Source organism: Podarcis pityusensis (assembly GCF_964106645.2).
Source record: "Podarcis pityusensis genome assembly, chromosome: 5".
Taxonomy (NCBI): Eukaryota; Metazoa; Chordata; class Lepidosauria; order Squamata; family Lacertidae; genus Podarcis; species Podarcis pityusensis.
Genome location: NC_138032.1, coordinates 79,953,112 through 79,968,459, shown reverse-complemented (window position 1 = coordinate 79,968,459; position 15,348 = coordinate 79,953,112). Strand labels below are relative to the sequence as shown.

The 15,348-nt window shown below is 43.3% G+C and overlaps 3 long non-coding RNA genes across 3 annotated transcripts in view; 1 reads left to right on the top strand and 2 right to left on the bottom strand.

The window, feature by feature from the left end:
- Window positions 1-366: 366 nt before the first annotated feature.
- LOC308476968 lies at window positions 367-10,364 on the top strand. Its single transcript, XR_013986294.1, has 2 exons — window positions 367-1,253; window positions 6,576-10,364. It is a non-coding gene; the product is annotated as an uncharacterized lncRNA (long non-coding RNA).
- Window positions 8,825-13,526, bottom strand: LOC308476985. The gene is made up of 4 exons (XR_013986313.1): window positions 13,448-13,526; window positions 13,126-13,213; window positions 10,979-11,222; window positions 8,825-8,894 (listed from the first exon to the last, which is right to left on the bottom strand). It is a non-coding gene; the product is annotated as an uncharacterized lncRNA (long non-coding RNA).
- Window positions 13,527-13,677: 151 nt separating this feature from the next.
- LOC308476980 overlaps window positions 13,678-15,348 on the bottom strand; it is a 50,303-nt gene continuing 48,632 nt past the window's right edge. Inside the window, exon 4 of the long non-coding RNA XR_013986308.1 lies at window positions 13,678-14,060. This is a non-coding gene — a long non-coding RNA (uncharacterized lncRNA). The remainder of the gene's footprint in view (window positions 14,061-15,348) is intronic.

Below are 15,348 nucleotides of genomic sequence, written 5' to 3'. Positions count from 1 at the left end.
ATGTCTGAGTGTCAAGAAACTAGCCTACTGCACAAAGGCAAAATTCATATTCATTGCTCCATCCACTTTTACCTCTGGCCTCAGCCATCAATGGTATGTGGCCCTCAGAAGGTTGGCCAGGAGGGAATGTCGCCCTCAGACTGAAAAAGGTTCCCCACTCCTGTTCTGGGCAGCGAAGTGCTAACAATGTGTTTAGATTCCCAATGCTGTTGTGGAGACATACTGCTTTGTGCAAAGTGCCCTTTCTCCTTGTTTCCTGTCACTAAATTTCTCCCTTATGAGCTCTTAAGTGTGTGTAATCTGAGGTTGGAGAGATATAGTTCCATGTTCTCATCTGAATTGTACTGCCCACCCCATATACTTATGGTGGTGGTATGTGATTGTGCATTGAACACTATAAGGCCGTCATAGCGATGCAAACAGGGCAATGGCCAATACGATAATTTTCAAATCACCTTTGTGTCCAGTCTAGTTCTGGTGTAAAAACTGCATTGCCAATACACAGGGAATCTTGTCGGACTGGATGAAACTTTGGTTTGATCCAGCACTGATGCTCTTATGAATTAAATCCAACTCCTAAGATGCTCTGGTTCTCTTCAAACATCTAAATTCAACACATTCTCGATGTCTTCCAAGGCCATTTAAATGTTGCATTGAATAGGTTTTTTTTTGTAAGCTTTTAATATTGCTAATGGGCTAATAGACAGGTAGAAGTGTGTTAGCAATAAAAATGAGATCGGGCCAAGAATATTATATTCATGTATCCTTCAAATCAAACTCTCTCTTTAAGTTTTAATTCCCACACCATTCTCTCCCTCCATTCCATTTTAACATTTCATGAGCAAAAGAAAACTATGAGAGGAAGCATGGAAAATTTAAATTAGGCTGCACTGATTCAATACAAGCAGGGCCTGGATGAAGTTGCTCATGAAAATTATTGCCATTATCAAGAAATGCTTTAATTTTTTACCCCCCCTTTTTTTTAGCTAATTGGACTTGCCTATGTGACTGATAAAAACAACAATATTGTCTCTCCGTTGCCACCCTGTTGCTCTCAATGACATCATAATGTAGCCCAAATCTGACTGGATACAGTTCACCATGAGGTCATCACATTCACTATGTGAATCCTGATTGGAATATGGGTTCATGTGGCAGAGTCAGGAAGGACAAAGCATCAACAGCAGCCAGGGAGAAATGGTGTCATAGCAGTAGCCATAGGAAACAGTGACAATGATCTGGATGAAAAGTAGGTGAGTTTTTACGTAATTTAGTCATTTTCTACCCAGTGAAATCTCTATTTTCAATTTGAAAACTCGGCAGCTGTGGGATGCCATCCATTGAATTTGCTCAAGTTCAATCAAACACTTTTGGTTGTGTTGTTCAAGATGCATTTATGACCGAACAAGAAACGGTAAAAGCAGAAAATGTCAGCTGAATACCTGCTTCTTCTGTAGGTCTTTATAGCAATTTTGCTAGATTCAAGAGGCTTGTAGTTTTTGGAGAAGTTTCCAAGAAGCATCTGTATGGTTTTGTGAATAAATGAACTCATGAACTTTTGGAGATTAACTAGACTCTAATAAATAATGTCCTTCTATAGTTTTTAATCTACTCTGGCAGAAGTGTGGAATAAAGATGTTAAGTTCTTAATATCTCTTGAGAAAGCATCCAAATGTCAGGTTGTACAATACTGTGCCTTTCTTTGTAAAACCCTGGAAGCCTAGTTTACAAAAAGGAATGTAATACAGGGGGAGATCATTGTGGATTACAAAGCAGCTTCTGAAAATGTCAGTGGTAAATAGCCAGCAAATCCCTTATTATCAATATCATGGCATTGATATACAGCACAAAGGCATATATGATACTTGCAAATCCATATCGCATCAAACATTTTAGTCAGTAGCAATCCCTCAGACCCAAGCGAAACACAGGTCTAATACATGTGGGATCTTGGGTTTTATTAATGATTAAGTTACAGGGACTCCTCTTGCACAAATGAACTTGATTTTAATTGAGTTCTATGAAAATGTGCCTGGGGTGTTTCTTGCTTTCCTTATGTCTAAACATCACAAAAGAGATTAAAACCCCTTTTTGGGAAATGAGTCTTCATTAGGAAGGAATAAACTGCTTCCACCTTTGGTTTCCCATGAAGTGAAAAGTGTCTCGCAGTGGAACACAGGCAGTTATTGACCTCAACCTCTGTGGACTAAATCAGATGTAACCTTCGTGCCATTTGAGCTCATGCACAATCTGGTCTAATGCTACTCTGATCACCTATTGTAACATAAATGCTATCTTGTGGCGTCAAGTGAAAAGACAGCTGTCTTCTGTTCAAGTCAATTGCTTACTAATGAGCATGGATGGTCATCTGATGCTTTCCAGGCTTAGCTGAAGGTGCTTGGTTTTTGATGGCTGTTTCCTCAATGACAACTGCTAAGGATATAGGTGTGGCCTGAAAAGAGGGGGAGAGGCTGAGGAAGAAATTTGGCCTGCAGGGATTCCCAAAAGCCACAGAGAGAGAGGCCTGGAGGGCGGCATCTGACCTGTGGGTCTGAGGTTCCCAAGCCTGGTCTGATATTCCTGTGAACCATGAAGGGATTAATCAGCATTTACGGTTTTGCTTAATTAATTCAGACTCACAAACCTGAAGGATAAAGAACATTGAACCATTTCCCACTAAAAATCATGATTTATTGCAATTAAACAATTACATTAAAAATGGTAATTTTGGTGCAAAATCCTTTTTATTTTTAATTGACAAGGCTCATCAGTTCCAAGCAAAGATTGATTCATGTTGCTTGGAAGTCTTGTTAAGCAATCCCATTATTGTTATATTTTTTTACTTCTCTGGGCTGTTTGTAAGAAAGCATATTCACCCCAAACGGTAATTTGCCATAAAAAATAGATAAAATATTGCAGTGGTAACTAACCAGAAAGAATAAAATGACGATGGAATTGAGAAAGTTGTACTTGCACAAAAAGCTTTCAAAATCAGCATCCTCAGGCTTGATTAGCATGAATGAAAAAAAGAAATCTCACATAAATAAATAAAATGCTAGCAACTACTACCTCCTACTTTACTTGTGGGCTCTGCGGTTTAGGGAGCAGAGGGTGGGGTACTCTAGGAGTCTGAGGCAAGCAAGGGCCCACAGCCCAGCTCCCTAACTGGCCAGGCGGGGCTCGCTAGCTCTGGGAGGAGGTGTGTGATAACTCAGGTGGAATAGGTTTAGAACAGGTGAGGGTCACATGTCTCATCAGGCCCAGATGCTGTAACAGGCATGCAAAGTACAGAAGGGCAGCAGAGCAAAGGTTCTGTTTCTGTTGAACTGCCCATGTTGATGGCCCTCAGCTTGTGAGATTCTGTTTCTGTATGGACTTTGGACACATGGATTGATCCTGGACTGGGGACTTAACATACTGACTTGCTGCCAGGTAGGCCAGAGGTTCAGGACACAGGAGATGGTGAAAATTCAACTCTTGATTGCTTAATCACTGCTAACAGGAGGGGTTGTAGCTCAGTGGTAGAGAATATGCATTATGTGGCTTGATTCCTGGCATTGTCAGGTAGGGATGGGAAAGTCTTCTAGCTGAAACTCTGAGAAGTTTCAGTTGGTGTAGAACAGTGATTGCTAAACTTGGCCCTCCAGCTGTTTTGGGACTACAATTCCCATCATCCCTGACCACAGGTCCTGTTAGCTAGGGGTGATGGGAGTTGTAGTCCCAAAACAGCTGGAGGGCCAAGTTTGGTCATCACTGGTGTAGAAGATCACACTAAATTGACAAGTGAATCATAGAATCATAGAATCATAGAGTTGGAAGAGACCACAAGGGCCATCGAGTCCAACCCCCTGCCAAGCAGGAAACACCATCAGAGCACTCCTGACATATGGTTGTCAAGCCTCTGCTTAAAGACCTCCAAAGAAGGAGACTCCACCACACTCCTTGGCAGCAAATTCCACTGTCGAACAGCTCTTACTGTCAGGAAGTTCTTCCTAATGTTTAGGTGGAATCTTCTTTCTTGTAGTTTGGATCCATTGCTCCGTGTCCGCTTCTCTGGAGCAGCAGAAAACAACCTTTCTCCCTCCTCTATGTGACATCCTTTTATATATTTGAACATGGCTATCATATCACCCCTTAACCTCCTCTTCTCCAGGCTAAACATGCCCAGCTCCCTTAGCCTCATAAGGCATCGTTTCCAGCCCTTTGACCATTTTGGTTGCCCTCCTCTGGACACGTTCCAGTTTGTCAGTGTCCTTCTTGAACTGTGGTGCCCAGAACTGGACACAGTACTCCAGGTGAGGTCTGACCAGAGCAGAATACAGTGGCACTATTACTTCCCTTGATCTAGATGCTCTGACTTGGTTCCTATGTTCCTAAACCAGAAAATGGGTCATGGGATTATGCCATCCCTCCTGGAATATGAAATCTCATAAATTTGGATATGGTTTCAAACCCTGACTAAGTAGTAACCCAGTTTAGTTCTAACTAAGTGCTGACATAATGATCTACTGCAGAGAATTTATGCTCTGTGAGAGGTATTGGAAAGATCATTGTTGAACCATATTAAGCAATTGGCAGTGTTACATCTCCAGAAAGTTATTTCTTTTGAAGATCTCATGTGTTAGAAGCATGACATGAAACCCGTTATAGCATCTAGTGCGAATTACACCACCTCTTTGCATGCTTACCAGTGGTGAATCGCTCCAGAATTTGCCACCTTGGAGATATGCCTAGCATGAGGCGGTAAATCAGATGTAATTCTCTGCTTTAGTGCTGCTTATATGAGTATTGGCAAAAAAGTGGTCTAGTCTGTTGATACAGCTTCAGTCAATTAAAAAAAAAAGCAGAATGAATTATTAGAGATACAGTTAATTTGGCTTCTCTGTGAGTGCATAGATAAATTCCTTGAATCTCATTAATTGTTTTCCTGTAGTGAACAGGAAAATGTATTCCCAGAGAACTGAGCTGAAAATGGTATCTCATATTCTTAAAATTAACTGGGGTGGTGGTGGTGGTGGTTAGAAATGTATAACCTAGCGGATAATGTTAGTGTTTAATACAGATGGGAAATGGTGTGTGTATAAAATCCCTGGTGTTGAATTAATATAAAAAGTGGCAGTTCTCTGCTTTAGCATGCTGCAGCCCCTTAGATTTTGTTTCTTACACCTGGCTAAGCACCCATTCAATATGAGTAATCATTCAGAATGATACCTATAGACTAATAATGCTCAACAGACCTCTGGTTAATTTTGTGGTTAGTGAGTTGGGAAATTGTGGAGGTACACCATGAAAACATTGCTAAGCAGTAAATTATCCTAGACTTGGTTGCTGGTAAAACCTTGGAATCAAAGCATGTAATACACAGAGGAACGGCTTTCAATCTGTGTTCCATAGGCTTCCTCAATGAGAAGATCAGAATGGTAGGCAAGGATAGGTGGGCCACCGCTGTCAATCTTCCCTTGCCGTTGTTCACTGTAGCATGGGTTTGGGCAATGCTCGCTGTATGAACCATGCTGCTAGAATGTTCCCCAGAGTCCTCTGCAACAAGCAGGGGGTTCCTGGCAGGTATTCCACAGCAGATAAGTTGAGATAGAAAGGATTTCCTGAAGCCAGACAGTTTGCAAATGACTAGTATAGACCTTACCATGGAGCAATGGGTATTTGGACTCTACACTGAAATATATTAGCGTGGTTTTGGTGGGTGGGGAAGAAGTCTCTGCCCTGAGGAGCTTTCATGAAAAGGGGGGACAAGGGGGGGAATACAAATGAATGCAGTTTCACAATGCTTGGGAGCAAGCCAACCAAAGTCACTTGGATTTACTTATGAGTAAACATGCAGAGGATTGCACCATGGGGGTAAGGACTAATCATTAAGTCAGACTTTTCATGGAAAAGGTGGGTTTTGTTTAGGGATTTTGCTCTATTTATTTACTCCTGTCATATAATTTAAAAAGTTATTGGGGCAGCTTATAACACCATAATAAGGCGAATTAAGAATGATTAGCAATAAAATAAAAGGTAGCAATAAAAAATAATGCAGCTTGAAAACACATGGAGAAGACAAGGATGAAAACAGGTCAGGTTTGAAAGGCCTGGCGAAAAGAAAATGGTCTTTGATGTCAGGAAGGTGGGCTTTCTCTGGGAAGGCCGGCACTGAAGAGAGCAGAATGGGCGCAATATATGGTACTGCCACCACCCCATTGCTGCTCCTGCTTACTTTTAAAGAGTTTTGCCTCCACTGATAATGATGTTCTGAGAGGGTCTTCCCTCAGAGCAAAACATTCTAGGCAAGGTGGCCCAGAAGAACACTGGCACTGCCACAAATTTTCCATGGCAGCTAGAAATGACCTATAAATGTTGAAGCAGGAGTTGTGTCCCATGGATGTTTTTGGATTCCAACTCTCATCAGCCCCAGCCATCATGACCAATGGGCAGAGATGATGGTTTGTTGTCAATATTTATTCTTGCAATCTCATTTTTGACCACATCCAACTTACCAAGGTTCATGGTTCTTACATTCCAGGTTCCTATGCAATATTTTTCTTTACAGCATTGGACTTTCCTTTCGCTTCCAGGCATATCCACAACTGAGGACCTTTCGGCTTTGGCCTAGCCACTTCATCAGCTCTGAATCTACTTGTACTTGTCCTCTGCTCTTCCTCAGTAGCATGTTGAACGCCTTCTGACCTGAGGGGCTCATCTTCCAGCGTCATAACTTTTATATGCCTGTTGTCTTTGTCCATGGAGTTTTCTTGGCAGGGATACTGGAGTGGCTTGCCGGTTCCTGCTCCAGGTAGATCATGTTTGGTCAAAACTCTCGACTATGACCTGTCCATCTTGGGTGGCCCTGCATGGCATAGCTCATAGCTTCTCTGAGTTATTCAAGCCCCTTCGCCACAGCAAGGCAGTGATCCATGAAGGGGATGGTAGTTGTAGCTTAACTCCAGCATTACAACACACCACTTGGAACATGAAAGAGACAATGTGCATGAACAGCCTAGACATGCAATGTTTAAAGCAGGACCCTATGAGTGTTTACTCCCCCCCCCAACAAGAACACAGGCTCTGTAATGTATTTTGGGATAAAAGTGTTGCACAAAACAGGAGGGGGAAGAAAAGGCTAGCAACTTCTGTTTTTAACGCTAGCTTGTGAGTGACTTGTCTTCCTACTTAGAATGCTGAACATGTAAGCTTCAGCATCCATAATGCCACACAACAGATTTCAGGCCAAGAATTTAAAAACATAATGTTTTCCCCTTGAAGCTAAAGGAGGAATGATAGGTAAGCAGAATTTAATAATCGCTCAAGTTGGGATTTGTACAGAAAGAATCGCTTTTGCAATTCCATTGGTATTTCAGTGTTTCTGCTGCCAGAAGATTAGCAACCTTTTTTATATTTATTTAATACTATGGATTGTTTATTTGGGTGGGAGAAAAATGGGAAGTGAGGGGCAGGATATGATCAGGGAAGAATGCTCTTTGGCTCATTTGAAAGTGTTCTGAACCACTCGAAAAAGAAAAAAGAAATACTCCGCTGCAATTCCCCCCCCCCCCCAGATACTAGAATCCAGGAGATCAGCATAAGCTCCTAAAATCTGTAACTTGCGCAGCATTTCCTGATACTTCCTGTCCCCATTAGGTCACTCAGTGTTTATGATCAGAGCAACAGCGCGGCAGGAGTTTGCCGAAGTTCTGTAGAAATGGCTTGCTGTATTAATTGAAGAAAGAACATACTTCTCCTTAGAGATTACTCTAGTTTCCTGCTCCCCACACTCCCCAGGGAAGCAGGGAGGGATTATATTCAAACCCGTAAGAATACATCCAATGTATAAATTGGGACAGCAGCAATAATCTAAGATTTGTAATTAATTTGCACACCAGTCTGTGGCTTCTTGTAGGCATTGATGGTCAGTTATCTCCTATATCTGGCTTTCCCTTACCCTCAGATCATTTAGGTTGCAAACCTGTACACACCTACCCATCAGACACAATGGGTTTACTTCTGAGTTGGCATACATAGCATTTCAGTGCTAGCTGGCTGGACAAACCAACCCCCAATGTGCATTGTGCAGGCTACTCAGATTCTATGAATTCCATTGCACACATGTGACTCTCTTGGCATTGTGGAAAACATTGTTCCCCTGTTCTGGCAGGTAGTCTGAGCTTCCAAGCAGCAGGTATATCATTTTTGCCACACTCCCTACCCCAGATTGTTCTGCAGGGCTCATGAGATTGATGGGTAAGACGCAATCAAATACGAAATAATTAAAAAATAAACACAGACTTTTCAGAGGCTTGCATCCCATGACATACACTGGTGATCTTGCTGGCTTACTGCAGGGTGATGATTCTGCCTGGGCCATTTCATACCTTCCGTAGATTCTGTTGATTACAGATTAGCTTCAACATACCACTACATGGGATTGAGGAGGGCACATGAAATCTGCCACCAAACATGGCTTCTCTGATCGCCATCTTTGCGAATTAAGATCAGGATCGAGGGTTGTGTTGATTTGGTGCTTATCCTAAGTAATTCATTCTCTTGAAAGATGGGTCTTGGTATCCACGACTGAGCAGCCCTATTTAGGATCCACGCTGCTCACCCCCAAAAGGGGGAGGTGCTAGAAAAGCTGCCCTAAACATAGTCTGCCTCTCTCCCCCCCCCCCGACTGGGTTATCATGCCCAGTGGGGTCATCACCCAGCGGTCATAAAAGACAATCCCACCCCCAGAAGGCGAAATCCTTTAAAAATAACATTTGACAAGTCATTTTGGAAAACTCTTATTATTATTTAGAGCTTGATTTGAAAGGCAGCTTCACTGTATCACTGTAGGTGGTATGTTGACCTGTTGATGTTTGCCTGGTCAGTTTTATGCTCCCTTCCTGTACTGTAACCTGTTTTTCATAATAGAAAAGTGAGGATGGATGCAATCCTAAAGGGCATGGTGGGGGAAACCAAAGCCATTGAGCCACCTCATCCAACGCTCTGCCAGGCTTTCATAGAATTATTAGCACAGGAGCACTTGTGTGTCCCTTTCTCTTTTTCCATATTCTATATATATATATTATAAATCCCATTGTTCACAATGGGAAGGAAATAAACTATGCCAGCTCAAACTGGCGTAGTTTGGGCCCTAGTTTAGGATCCAAACTTTTCCCTAGCCAGCCCTGAGCATGTCCCCTTTTCTGCCTTACTGACACCAGAGCTCTGACATTAGCAGGGCAGGGGCCACAGATATTTTTTTGCAGTGGCCAAGATACAGCATCCAACATTAGGTCTCCCTCTCAAAGCTCAGAGAGGAAGATCCAGTGTTTCCCATGGTCCCTCCCAAGCAAAAGATATATAAAAAGAAAAGTACAAAAAATTAGCTGTGGCTTGTGCATGCAGCTCTTGAGAAGATGAGTGGGCTTCTGTTGTGATGTATCTGAGATAAGGGATGGGCAAATTGGTCAATTTCGGTTTCTTATTTTTCCACCCTAAAGAACAGTTCTCCATATTTCCACGACAATTTTCTTCTTTTTTTAAAAAAAGTATGAATCCCCCCCACATTTTTGTGTAAGTTTCTGCTAATGCACAGATTTTTGTATGCAGTTTAGTTAATATACACATTTTTTGCAAAACATTTTCGCCAGAACAATGCATGTTTGTTATTTTCATGAATATCTGCATTTTATCCTAATGAGCACTCACGCTATATTGTGGGTGCCTTTTGCGGGATCACGTGAGGTGCTACAGTTCCCAGGAAACTTGCTAGTAGAAGGGGGCTGGCCTGCTTCTCAGTGTATTATTCAGAGGTTCACTCCCAGCTTCAGACGGTTCAATCCCAGGCAGACGGCTCTGGAGATTCACCCTCCCTTTGTTAATGTTCTTGCTTGCAGGTTAACTTTTTCTTCCTTTTTAGTGGGTGCTGCTGTGGTCTTTGACTGGTTGCTGTTGAAGGACCAGGAAGAAATTTTCCTGCATTGGCAGGTTTTGTCTTCCCCATAGCAATTCATCACAACTTTGGCGGTTATGGCCTTGGGTGGAATCCTTTAGTCTTTTCTTCCCTATAATGGGGGGGGGGGGGGCTTTGAAGTGGTTACTCACCCCCCTGTGGCGACGATTCCAGGGTCCCCCTCTTAAAGGGTTACATAAATAGGTGTCACTGACCATAGACTGAAAGGTTGTCAGTGAACTACCCTGCGTGTGGGGATATGGGCTGGGCTGCCTGCCTACAATTACGTCTCACAGAGCACCCCCATATCCCATTTACCCTATGAACCCCAGTTCCCCCCGGCTGGGAGGGATACAAGGTCAAGACCTAAGCCAAGGTCTTCCTACATTCAGAAGTTTAATAAAGTTGTGGCCTAATTTTAATTCCATAACGTTGTCAGAGTCTTTATTTCCTTTCCTATGTTCCCTGGGAGTTGGGGCTGTCATGCCTGGTCATGCAATACGAGTGGCAACCATTTTAGGTGTGTCCGATTGACATCCAACTGCCAATGTGTGGCTCCTTTTGGACCTGGAAGAGGGAGAAATGGGGCAGGATGGGCTTATGCACACTTGGCCAGTGCATGCTTTGACACAAACTCCATGAAAAAGGGCAATGGCCTTTATAACACATTTTGTACACATTACTTCATGGGAGAACTACATTGCCAAATGCGGAGAAGCATGACTTTTGAAGGGCAGCTGTGTTTGGATCCACATATTAGATCAATTTGCATTTAAATGCAAACTGAATCCCCTATCCCTAACCCAGAGAGCAACACAAGGATGATAAAAAGGAGCCCTTTAACCATTCCCCTTACAGTAGGATTTAATTTCAAAGCTCTTCCCTGCTTTGTGACCTTGAAATCTTGCCTTTCATTAGGTTTTTTTTCTGGGGGGGGGGGAGAGGGTAATATTACAGCTGCATGCTACATATACTTGCGTTAAAATGGTCCGGAAGCAAGACATATTGGGAGGGGCAAGCTTTTTTGACATGAAAGCATCCCACCTGTGTAGAGTAATCAGGAATTTTTCATTAGCCATGCCTTGTGGTCCTTTCAGTTTTCCAAGTTTGACAGGGTGAACTTCCGTGTCTGCTTCCCTTCCCCTCTTCTGCTCCCTCCATGCTACAGCTCACTCGCTCTGTCTCTCAAATGGCTTGATTCTGTGGGTTGCGGTGACGGAACAGACAACATATTCCTGGAGCCGTTGGTGTTTACTAATCGGAGGTGACAGAAGCCAGAAAGGGAAGCCTTCTCGCCAATAAATAAAAAATGATCTGCAGTTAGATCACTTAAGCCCTTCATTGTAATGTGAGGAAGAAAAGGGGGGAGGGTATATACCCTCCCATAAAAGCAGAAATGCTCTCCTTTTTCATTCCTCAATCCAAATACATCCAGGAGGCAGCCTCTCACGCTGTGTCTTAACCTGCCTTTTGCAGCTATAGAAGAATACAGATGACGGTGGCTTGAGACATTTTCCTTTGTGCGGTGCGTCTTATGCAAAGTGGGGATAAGGAGAGAGGAACGACGGCAGCAAACTGCACAGACAGTGTAAAGAGAGACATTCTGCACAGAATGAATGTCTTCCTGATTGCATTGAGGTTTATAACGCTGTGTGCTTTCATCCCAGTGGGTGGTGCAATTGAGCTAACCTTCCCAGCAGACCAGTTTTATTACAAGAGATACCTTATTAATTTAAGGGGGGAAACATAGAAAGAAAAAAATAATAATAAACACCCATATTACAAATTGCAGGTCATTATTTGATACAGCTGCACGGCTTTAAGAAAGGATGGCAGCTGGAACATTAAAAGGGAATGCCACTGCTAAACTTGCTCTGGCCAATTTGCTTCTCATTAGCTCTCGGGTTTTGCCCCCTCCTTTTACAAACATGAATTATGCCTGGATTTTCCATGATTAACTTTTTTTTATAGAGATCACAGTTTTTGTACTCGGCTGCAGTACGTGTAATGTTTTCTTTGCTATCAAAAACAAGCCCTCACCCCAGCACTTCTTTCTGATTCCCAAAGCAGGTATGGATTTTGAGCTTGGGGTTCATTGATGTGTTTGGATGGGTCTACTGAAATTCTGGAACTTTATCTGCATAAAAGCTGGTTTAATAATAATTCTCTCCCCCCAGTGAACTCTGGGAATTGTAGTTCAGGGGTGGGTTAAGGATATCCAACAGAGGATTCTCAGCATGCTTAAATTTCCATTTGCTTCTTTCTTTGTGGGACTCTAGGACCACATATGCAGAGTTCCCCATGAAGCGGGACTGATTATTAAACCACTCTGGAAACTGTGGCTCAGTGAGGGGCACAGGGGTCTCCTACCAACACTTGGCACTCAACAAATTACAGGGTTTTGTTTCGTTTATTCACTTTCACTTTTAGTTTGTTCAACTGAAATATTCTCATTTTTTTAAAAAAAAACACAAACTACAATTCCCAGGATTCCTTTAAGGAAGCAGCAACTGTTAAAGTGGTATATGAGAGCGGTGGCAGACCTTGGGGTCTCAAATTTCAGCAGCACCATGTGCAACACCAAAATTTGGTCTCTCTCCCCCCCCGCCGCCTTTGCTTTTGCATCATAGTTGTGGTGCCTCCAACTCTCTGTGCCCAGGGTGACTGAACCAGTTGCGCTCCCCTAAATCCACCTCTGATGAGAGCTTTATATGTGTGGTGCAAATGTGGCTTATGGCAGCTGAAATGCTGCAGAATTGGTATTAGCTACTGATGTAAACAGACTTATGAACTGTATTACATAGTAATAGTGCCCATCAAGTTATGTGGGGTTGTTGTTAAGCTTTGAAAAGGAATCACACTCTACCACAGTCCAGGTCTGATCAGCGTAAGGCTTCCACTGTCTCTAGTTCCTTGCAGAGATACCGTATTTTTCGCTTTATAAGACGCACCAGACCACAAGACGCACCTAGTTTTTGGAGGAGGAGAACAAGAAAAAAAATATTCTGAATCTCAGAAGCCAGAACAGCAAGAGGAATCGCTGTGCAGTGAAAGCAGCAATCCCTCTTGCTGTTCTGGCTTCTGGGATAGTTGCACAGCCTGCATTCGCTCCATAAGACGCACACACATTTCCCCTTACTTTTTAGGAGGGAAAAAGTGAGTCTTATAGAGCAAAAAATACGGTAACTCACCAGGGAGTTTCACAGGAGCTGTCCAAGGTACTGAATGCTTGACAGGGAAAGTGCCTGCGTCCCCTGTGAGCCTCATGCCTCTACAGACCTGAACAAGTCAAAAGAAGAAAAAAACCCATTAAATTGTGGGGTGATGCTGAGGGGCTATGCGTACACATTTCCTGCAGTAGAGGTAGCCTAGTTGTAGGGTTGAAACTCAATGGTAGAGCATCTGTTTTGCATGCCGAGACTTCTAGGTTCAATCTCCAGGTATGGCTTGGAGAGACCCTCTCTGAGTTGCTGCTGGTTAGTGCAGAGACACTAGCCTAGATGGACCACTCACCTGATAGCTTCCTATGGCAGCTTCTGCCCACAATTCCCTGGCCAGAGGTGGCTTGCTTTGTAAATAAACATCTCCTAACCTGTTGAGAAAGCATCTTCAGTCAGCTCTAGAAACACTATCAGTATTCCCTAGGGAGAAAGCAAGTGATCCAAAAGGCAGCCATCTCTACACTTGATGCAACACTAGAGGATTTCTGTGTTAATAGATAGAAAGTGGGGAGAGTACTCTTCTTATCTACTCTGCATGTATGCTAAATGGGTAGTTAATACGAATGGATGGAAAGAGTACACACCTCCAGAAATCTTAACATTAGAGGATGGTAGAGCGATGCTCCCATCTGATTAAGCAACAGGATTCCATTGATGGTGTGGCACAAACTGATAGCAAACCTTAGAGACCAACATGAATTGTGCAGGAGGTATCTGTGGGACAACAAATATGTTCTGTGAGATTGAAATCTATGCTCCACACAAAATAGCATCTGTAGAGTTACACTGGATGACTCTGTTATCTCCTGCCCTCTTGGGTACTCCTTGCTCCAGAGAATCTCCCACACGATAGTGGCATTATCTTGTTCCCGTAAAAGTAGTCGGCCTCACCATTGCCTGTGTGTCTGTATGTGAAAGAGAGAGGAAGAAATAGGAAAACAGAGTGCTCACAATATATCTTGATCAGATTATGTAAAATGTTGCCAGTTCCATCTGCTTCTTTTCAGATCTTATGATGTAATGTCCTGTTACAACATACAGAGGTGTGCGTAATAAATGCCTAGATCAGTCCCCCCCTTTTTTTCCTTTAGGAGTGAGGAAGGGGCTATGGAACAGAGGCTCAGTAAATTAGGTTGACTTAGGAAAAATGGGTGCAGGTAACTTTTATCATGAAAAAGTTAGTACATGGTTTCTACTGTCCCTCCAGATCAGCCTTGCCCTACAGTTGTTTCCCTGTCCTAGGGGCTGGGGCTCCCCCATGTCTTTTGGGTAAGGAGATCTGCTGGGCACGAGATCCAAAAGAGGGGAGCTGACAGGCTGGAGGCAAATCTCCCTGCTTGGTTTCCTTTCCTGGCCAGCAATCTATCTCTGCTGTCACAGATTTTTCTCTTCAAGTGGGGATATATTCCCTTCTATCCATTGAAAGGAGAGAGCTAATCATGCCACATGGGCATTGGGCTAGCCCTCTGCTTTTGAGGATGAGCTGCAGAACTTGGACCGTACTGTCTTATTGCTGTCCTCACCCACCAGGTTTGTAGATGTCCCTACAGATAGTCAGCAGAAGCACTGAGCATTCTTATTGCTAGGCACAGAGATGCTGTAAATAACCAGTGGTGGTGGCTGGATATTGTTGTTGCAACCATTCATTTGTCTTGAGAAACAATGGAGTGCAACCACAGGAGTGAAGTCAAAACTGCTGTGTTTGCAGCACTGAAATGACCTCTCTGGGGCACAAGCCCATGCAGTGTTTATGGAGGTCCTGAGCTGCCTAGATGACAAGACCCTGTTCTCAATCTCGCTTGTGTAGTTTAGCACCAGCTTGGCCTCAGGAGTTTCTGGAAGGAGGTGTACAAGGCATCATCCAACTGTCTTAGGCACTCTACTCCAGATTTGTGTAGGGTTTACTCCTTAGCATTTTCTTCTCCAGAAGATATCCCACAAGACAGCAGAGGTTTAGGAGCAGAGCATTCCTTCTCCAAGGTGGGCTACCTTCCCAGGTTGACGAGCCCCATCTGCTTCCCACTACCCTCTGTATCATGTGCAGAAACTGCCTTCTTGACCATTGGACCCACTATTGGCCTTGTCCACTCAATCCATCAGAGCCTATCTTCACATGCAGGGGAAGTCCCTGACTCACCAAGGGTTTGAGACCATTGGCTACCCTCACCTGGTTTAGCCAACCAGCCAAAGCCA